An 8,127-nucleotide genomic window follows, 5' to 3' on the forward strand; every position below is an offset into this window, starting at 1 on the left:
CTGTGATATTGTTATCAGACATACAGTCTGATAAACTTGCTAATATGCAATTTAGATAAACGTAGAGGAGGCCGTAAGAAATATCAGTGAGATCTACCTAGGGAAGAGATGAGCAAAACAACGTAGATATAATTTCATGATGTTACATTCAAAATAATCTATTGAAGGAATTATGAGTCATTCATGCTCCGTATGGGCTCCAAGTCAATATAAGGGGGAGAAAAAAACCCGTCTATTTGATAGCCAGTAGTAAATCTTTTAAAAACACCATTCTATTTATTACATATTCAACATTGAGAAGATGGTAATGTTTTTTTTCTAGAACTCTAATATGAAGCCAGTGAAACAAAACAATAACACATCTTCTGTTGTAATACTGCATTAAGTCTTTCACCTTATCTCAAAAAATTAGAGCTCAGGAGAAAATTAGGATCAAGGAAAAATACTTTAGGAATAGGATTAAAGACCAAGGAAAAGGAATAAAATGCATGGAGGAAGTAATATTCAATCAATGCATACAAAATTTCTCTGTTTGAGAGAATATAAAGCAAGACCCTCTATAAACTCTAGGGTATAGTTCATGAATTTAAACTCTTGAAAGATTTCAAATTAAAAACTATGTTTTCCCTCATAACAAAATATAGTCATTCAGGCTTCACTTTTTCCTCAGAAGTCTTAAAGGCAAGAATTTTAGCAGTCTTTAGAAGAACTGATACTTCTATAGGTAAAAACAGCCAGTGATAGTACAGGTACATAATTATAAAGATCATTAGTCTGATCCAACACAGCCTTGCTCTGTTGCCAGCCTAAAGACCATCCTTAGTTTTTCCCAAGTATCTCCTTCTAATGTTGTTTAATTTAGACCTACCGAGTATTTTTATTTCTATGCAATTGAAATATCTACTTTCCCCAAAATAGCAATGATGTAGAGTGAGTAGTACCAATATTTGCACTTACAGTAAAAATTCAGGGCTGTTAGCATTGAGCCATTTGGCTGACAGTGCCTACTTTGTGTAGCATATGTGATTTGTCAGTCATCCATGAAATACGCATCACTGAGATTCCGATCTCCATTTATTGTTCAGTCTTCTGAGAAAATACTGGTCTGCTGATCCAGATTTCTCAACATTTTATATTCTTGTATAGCATCTACTTGGTGCCTTAAAAGGATTATTTTATATTTTCAGTTTGCCCAGCTCTGGTGAGCCACACAGGCATGATATACTAATTGAGATACAAATTGTGTAAGATAACTTCTGATTTAAAGTAATTGAACCAAGCTCTTGATTTTACAGGTTGTAGAGTACCAGAGCTTCACAAGAAGTGTGATCAGACTGCAAATGATCTCTGCATATGACACTGGTTGCATTTTTTGTCTGCTTCCTTGTTTTTAACCTAATACTAATGTAAGATGAAGACTGGCACATGTGGCTCCCTTTTCCCAGGTGAGGCCCTACCACAAGATTAAAAGATTGTGATCATTCTAGATGGACTAATCGGTACTTTTCTCATGCAGAGGGGAGCAACTTTCTTAACAGAGATTAAGAAGAAATCATATCTTGAGGATATTTTCCCAGGTGGCTAGCTCAGTCTGTTCTGAGGTACAAAATACTGATTTCTCTTTCCTGGAAGAATTTGAACTGAAGTGGGATCCTCCTGCACACAAGAGTAAATTAAAACTGCACAACCCCCTCTTTGGTTAAGACCTAGTTTGGTAAGCATGTTCAGAAAATGATCCATGAGTGGGGTGTACAAACAAGACAAGCAGAGATTTGTGGATCATGAGCTAGCTGGAACAGGCAGTGCTGGGCAAACTAAGAAGCTTTCTAGACACTCAGAAACTCTCACTGTTGGAAAATGATGTATCTATATATTTTGAATGGTATAATAATGGAAAGATTGCTTTATAGTTAGTGTCATGCACATTCTCACTTCATCACTGATGGGTGCTCTTGCAATAAGCTCTGGAGCAGAAGCTTAGTTCTTAGTTTCTGCACATGTAAATTTTTTTAAAATCTAACTTCTAAGATTGAATAAAAAAGGAATTGAACTTGATCTTTCAGCATCAAATTTGACTACTAATAATTACCTCTTGACAGACCCTTATAAATAAAGCATCAAACAACACTAAAAGTCAATCAGCTAATGTAAAGAAACATCATATGAAAACTAAATTGAGCAGTTGAAGAAATACATAGGAATTTATTTTTAATATATTATTATAATAAACTGATATTTAGTCCATGTATCAATTTTTGTGTATATATGTTTGAAAGTGCTTTCCTCAGACCCTGCATAGCAGTTTCTGACAGTTTTAACAACATGCCAGTCTTGGTGCATCCCAGATTTCACCACATTAAGTGTACCTCTGAATTGTGTTGTTCCCATATACTCCCAACCCTGATTTTTCAGTTGAAATTTTTCAGCAGCCATCATACTTACATTTTTCTCTTCCCCCAGGAGAGTGGTGTGTATGCCTTTCAGTTCATTCACTGATGGATAATTCTAATAGTGTAGGACTCTGTAAGAGGACAGGTCATGACATATTTGCAGACAACAGTATTTCAAATTCCAGCACACAGAAGGTAAGGTGTTCTTGCTGCTGTATTCCTCAGTTTTGAATTTTACCCATACCAGTAATCTGAAGAGCACTACTGCTCAGTCAGTTTCTGGCCAGTTGCTCATTCCAGTGGCCATATCCATGTTACTTTCAACCTCCAAAACAGGACAGCTGCATCTGCATTGTCAGCTGGGCCTGCGCTACCCCCTGAGCCATGCCAAGGGTGGCTTGGGAGAATGCTGCTTGTCCTGGACCTAGTGCAGGGATTCTGCTGTCAACAATTTAACAGTGTAAGCTCTGGGCTTCAAGTCTGCAGCTCTGTGTCCTGGCACCTCTTGCTTTGCTAGCATAGACACAGCTTTTGCAACAAACAAAGCTGCCATTGTGCTTTACTTCTGAAACTGAGATATCTTTATAGTAAGGTATAGTACATAAAACACTGAATACATTCCACAACAATGTCCTTTGCTAGGAAGTTCTAGAGGCAGAGATAAATCCTAGCTAGTTTGTAATAAATGCTAAGACAGCTCAGTTCACTTTTACTCAGCCTCCAAATTACTTGAGTCTTCATTCTGTCCACTAAATAATGTGAAAATGCTGAAATTCTTTAAATTATCATAAAAGCTTCTCAGGGCCACACTAAAGATCCTTGAATGAAGAGTTGATGTGGAGAACAAACTGGAAAATACAAAGTCTCAAGCTGATGAGAAATTGAAAGGAAACAATGTAACATTACAAGGAGGTAAACAAATCAACACCTTTCAGAGAGATTCACAGTGTATCTCAATTATTGCTACAGCGTTCTGACCTGATAATTGCGTACAGTTTGTGGTAGTCAAGCGCTGGCTGCAGTTGCTCCCAACAAATCTATTTAAAGGTGCTTGAGAGGTGTCACAAAGGACATCTTAGAATCATATCATATCTTGTTAGAAGAGACCAGCAAGGATCATCAAAATCCAACTCCTGGCACTGCATAGGTCAGCCTCAAATATCACATCATGTGCCCGAAATCATTGTCCAAATATTCCTTGAACTCTGTCAGGCTGGTGCTGTGACCACTTTCCTGGGGAGCCCATTCCAATGCCCAACCACCGTCTGGGTGAAAAATTATTTTCTATTACCCAACCTAAACCTTCCCTGAAACAACTTCAGGCCATTCCCTTGGTCCTGTCACCAGAGAGAAGAGATCAGTGCCTGCCCCTTCCCCTCATGAGGAAGTTGTAACTGCAGTGAGGTCTCCCCTCAATCTCCTCCAGGCTGAACAGACCCAGTGCCCTCAGCTGCTCCCCACACAGCTTCCCCTCAACGCCCTTCACCATCTTTGTTGCCCTCCTTGGACACTCTCGAATAGTTTAATGTCTTCTTACCTGGGGGTGCCCAAAACTGCCCCCAGCACTTGAGGTGAGGCTGCCCCAGTGCAGAGCAGAGGAGGACAATTCCCTCCCTTGCCCAGCTGGTGATGGGACACCCAGGTCCCTTTCCCTTTCCATGTCACTGCTTTCCAGTATCCCATTCCCTGTTCTCTCTGTACACTCAGGATTGCCTCATCCCAGGTACAAATCCAACACTTGCTTTTGTTAAACACTTGCTTTTGTTTAACAAAAGTTGGGTGATTGCCCAGTCCTCTAATTTGTCAGACTTTGTCAGACCTTACTGGGAACAGGAAGACTAGTACATGGAAAGCATTGTAAAGAATCCTCAGTGTTTGGCCATAAAGCTTCTTGCCACTGGCTTGTTATCTGGTGAAAATATGACAATTGGGGGGGGGGGGGTGTGGAAGGTGGAACACCCCCTTTTGAAAGAAGTAATATATAACTAAGTCCTTTTCTCATGGTCCAACAATAATATAATCTACTAAGATCTACTAAACATGCCAGATGCACTGTTGTTAAGAGATATATGATACCAAATGCTTTGTTTAATTGCTTCAGGAATAAAGGAACAGCCAGTATTTTCCATGCTTGGTATAAACCAAGACTGTTGTTATAAGCGATGAACTGAATTGGTCATTGCATTTTGTAAGAATGCAATATTTGTGCTGCTGCCTTCTTTCTGTGTATTACCTAATGCATTGTAGGATCTGTAAACCTAAAACACCACCCCACCATGAAAGGATTAGTCCAATGCTAATGCTGAAGCATTCACCAGATGAAGAGCACTATTAGTGTTTTCATTTAAAGGAGATTGCATTTTAAAAAGACGTTAGGACACCCCTGTGATTGTGTGAATGGGACAGTGGCTTGACAGAGCCAAAGACAAGCACTTTAAATCTGTTGCTTACAGCCTGTGTGGCAGTGGTTCACCTTGAAGTTTCATCACTGAAGCTGACATCTATTTGGAAATACAATTTTATTTTTTGCTGGTTTTTGGGGATGTCTTCACAATTATATTCAACTGCTACTGTAATTGGCATTTGCAGCTCAATATTTAAAACCAATTTCATACACTTCCCATAGTCCTAATAGCATGTGTAGTAGCATAGCACTAGTCATCTCTTGTCATTAATTCCTGAAAACACTATCCACAGTCACTATTTTTGAATAACTATTGTCAACTTTCTGATTCATCATAGTCATATAAGACAACCACCTGCCAGAAATAGCACTACCAAATCTATCCTAATGCAACTATTTGGGAGTTTCTGTGCTACTCCACATTGGAACAACTTGCACATGTCCCACTGTTCACTTTGATGAACTACCACTGCACACACCTTGTGAATCCAAGGCCCCCACCTCCCCTCTGCTGCTGTGGCCAAGCAACCCTCATTTTGTGTATGGCTACTATAAAGAAGTCTCAAAACAGTAGCAGAGGTGCTATGCTCACCTGGCCTTCCCCTGGCTCTCTCTCTTCCATCTCACCTCAAAGTCCGGTATCTATTGTCACCAAGGTAGATAGCAGACTCCCGAGTAGCCTCTTCATGCTCAGATTTACCATATATTTAAACCTTTATTCACCTAGTTTCCTTGGGGGTAAAGAAGGCAAAGCTTCCTGAAAGACTCCAGAGGTTCATCAACACAACCAGTAGTTATCTTGCAGGTGGAGATTTGGCACCGATACACAAATGATACTTAAGCGCAAAAATGCCTTCAAGGAAGTAGAAAAAAAAAAAACCAAACCCTAGAATTAAAAGCTTTACCAGGAATGTATCCCAGAGGGAACAAAACAAAAGCACTGTGCCCTCAGTAACTGGATTGTTGATAAAGGACCCGAGGGGAAAAAAAAAATCTAATGACATTCAAGGCTTGCTTGCACATGCAAAAAAATTTGCTGTTTCTCTCTTGCTCCTACTACTAGAAAAATGTTTCTCCTATGTTGTACAAGATATCTTCCTCCACACCCATCCAGATGACAGGGTCAGACTACTTTCCCCCTCCTGCCCTTCCCAGCTCTGCCCCTTGCCCCCCACCCACCCGGATTGTCTTCCACAAAGCATCGCTGCTGTGCAATCACTGCAGAGCATTCTCACATTGCTCCTGCACTCAGCCAGCAGGGAACTTTCTCCCAGGCTCATTCTGGGATGACCCCCAGCTGCTGCAGCAGCAGCACTCCTCCCTCTTGCGAATAACGTGCAGCCATCTATAAGATGCCAATGAATAGAATCACAGAAATTCTCCTCTACTTATACTCCTTTCTTACTCAGTTATTCTAGATGCACCTGACATACATCACATGCTTTGTCTCCAGTAGTTGCGAACCCCTTTAAGAGTTCACATCTTCCAACTTCTTACAGAATATGCCTGACATATACATATATATATGACATCAGAAACTAGAATTATTATTATTACTATTCTAAAGAAAGCTTAGAATGGCCTTCCAGCTTTGTCTTACAATGGGACAAAAGTTCTTGTTCTACAACCTTTATTTTGCAAGGAACTACAGTAATATTTTATAGCCATTTCAGAAATAGACTGAGGACTTTGACAAGATCACTCTTTCCAGTCACTGCACTGTCATCTTAAATTATATTGCTCTCCATTAAATTGTTCATTATTGGAAGATTCATATCAAATAGCTTAGTACCTGAAATTGTCCAGTATAAATTCAGTTTTTATGGGCTTCAAGTCTGAAATTTATTTCTGAATGAGAATGGAAACAGTGATAAAATAATTCCTACAAGTTATAATACCATGACATAAATGCAGTACTAAAACTAAGCACAATGGCCTTACACAATCAGGGTTATTTTTTGAGCATGAATTTGAATTACTAGCTTTATTCTTATCATAGCAGGTATGCAAATATTATTTTCCACTCATATTATGATTAGTATCAATAGACAAAGTTAAAATCTAGTGTTAGTTAAGTCAGTTTTCACCAGAACTCATTTATGGCACTTTGAAGATGATTGTGAGGGTATTTTGCTGTATTAGTCAAACACCTGTTAGTCCTTGTATCACAAAGGGCATGATGTATCAAAACAGTTTATTTCTTATACTGTCCATTTTCTATGGGAAAACCATTAACTGTTTCATCCTGATCTATTATAAATGCAGAACCAGACATTCTAGAAAGCAGTTGCTGACAATTTGGCAAGCCAATCTGGCTATAGCTAGGCTTTATCAGTTTTAAAACAAAGCAAAAAGTATGTATATTACAGAGAACAGGAGTAGAAAATCCTTGTTTTACTAAAAATAACTGCCCTGAACGTTCTAATGGCTCTCCTGACCATTATGTATGCAGCAATTTAACTAACAGTGAAAGTATTCTTCACATCTTCCTACAAATACAAGAAAGACAAACCTTGAGCCAGGAGGGTGACAGAGTTCTTGCTATACTGGAGTTGTTTATAGACAGTCTCCTGTATATTTAGTGCTTCAATTCACCCATAGAATTTTGCTGTCTTATTTTATATAAACGGACATTGTGGGCTAAATTATTATTTTTCCCAATTCCACTAGAATTTTAGCTTGCATGTTACTTATTCTAAGTGATCTTTATTTTCTTGATAGTCCTTTTCTCTTTCCCTGTTTTTTACTTCTTGCAGTTATGAACAGACCAAACAACTCTCAAGACCAAATAACTTTTAAGCATTGAGCAAGATGCACTGAAACTTAATTTTCACTGCCGTTTAGCACAAGGGTTAATTTTCCATTAGGATTCCTGTTAATTGGTTGCATCTTATCGGCAGTTCAGAAAAAGCTGCCTTTGCCATTGAACAGACAAAATACTAAGTGTAACCTTGTGCTGACATATGCAGTTAGCCCAAGGTCAGTCAATGATAAGACAATAGTGGAAAGTGACAACCAAGGGGAATTGTCTTGTTTCTGATGCATTTGCCTCCTTGAAACTTAAAAAACTGTCTGTCCTTCTGTCGGAGTTTAGGAATGGTCCTCCCCAATTCAGTGCCCCCACTGAGACTCTCCCAATCTAGATGCCACTTGCTCACTCTCCTCAATTCCCCTCATCTTTCCCACACTGGGGATGGAGTTGAAAATTGAAGGCACACAAGGTTAAAATCACAAGTTGAGGTAAGAGCTTACTGGAAACAGCAGTGAGGTAATAACAATAACAGCAACAATACTAATGACAAAAGTGTACACAAGAGTGGGTGTTTACACACA

The sequence above is a fragment of the Taeniopygia guttata genome, chromosome 3 (assembly GCF_048771995.1).
Source record: "Taeniopygia guttata chromosome 3, bTaeGut7.mat, whole genome shotgun sequence".
NCBI lineage: Eukaryota > Metazoa > Chordata > Aves > Passeriformes > Estrildidae > Taeniopygia > Taeniopygia guttata.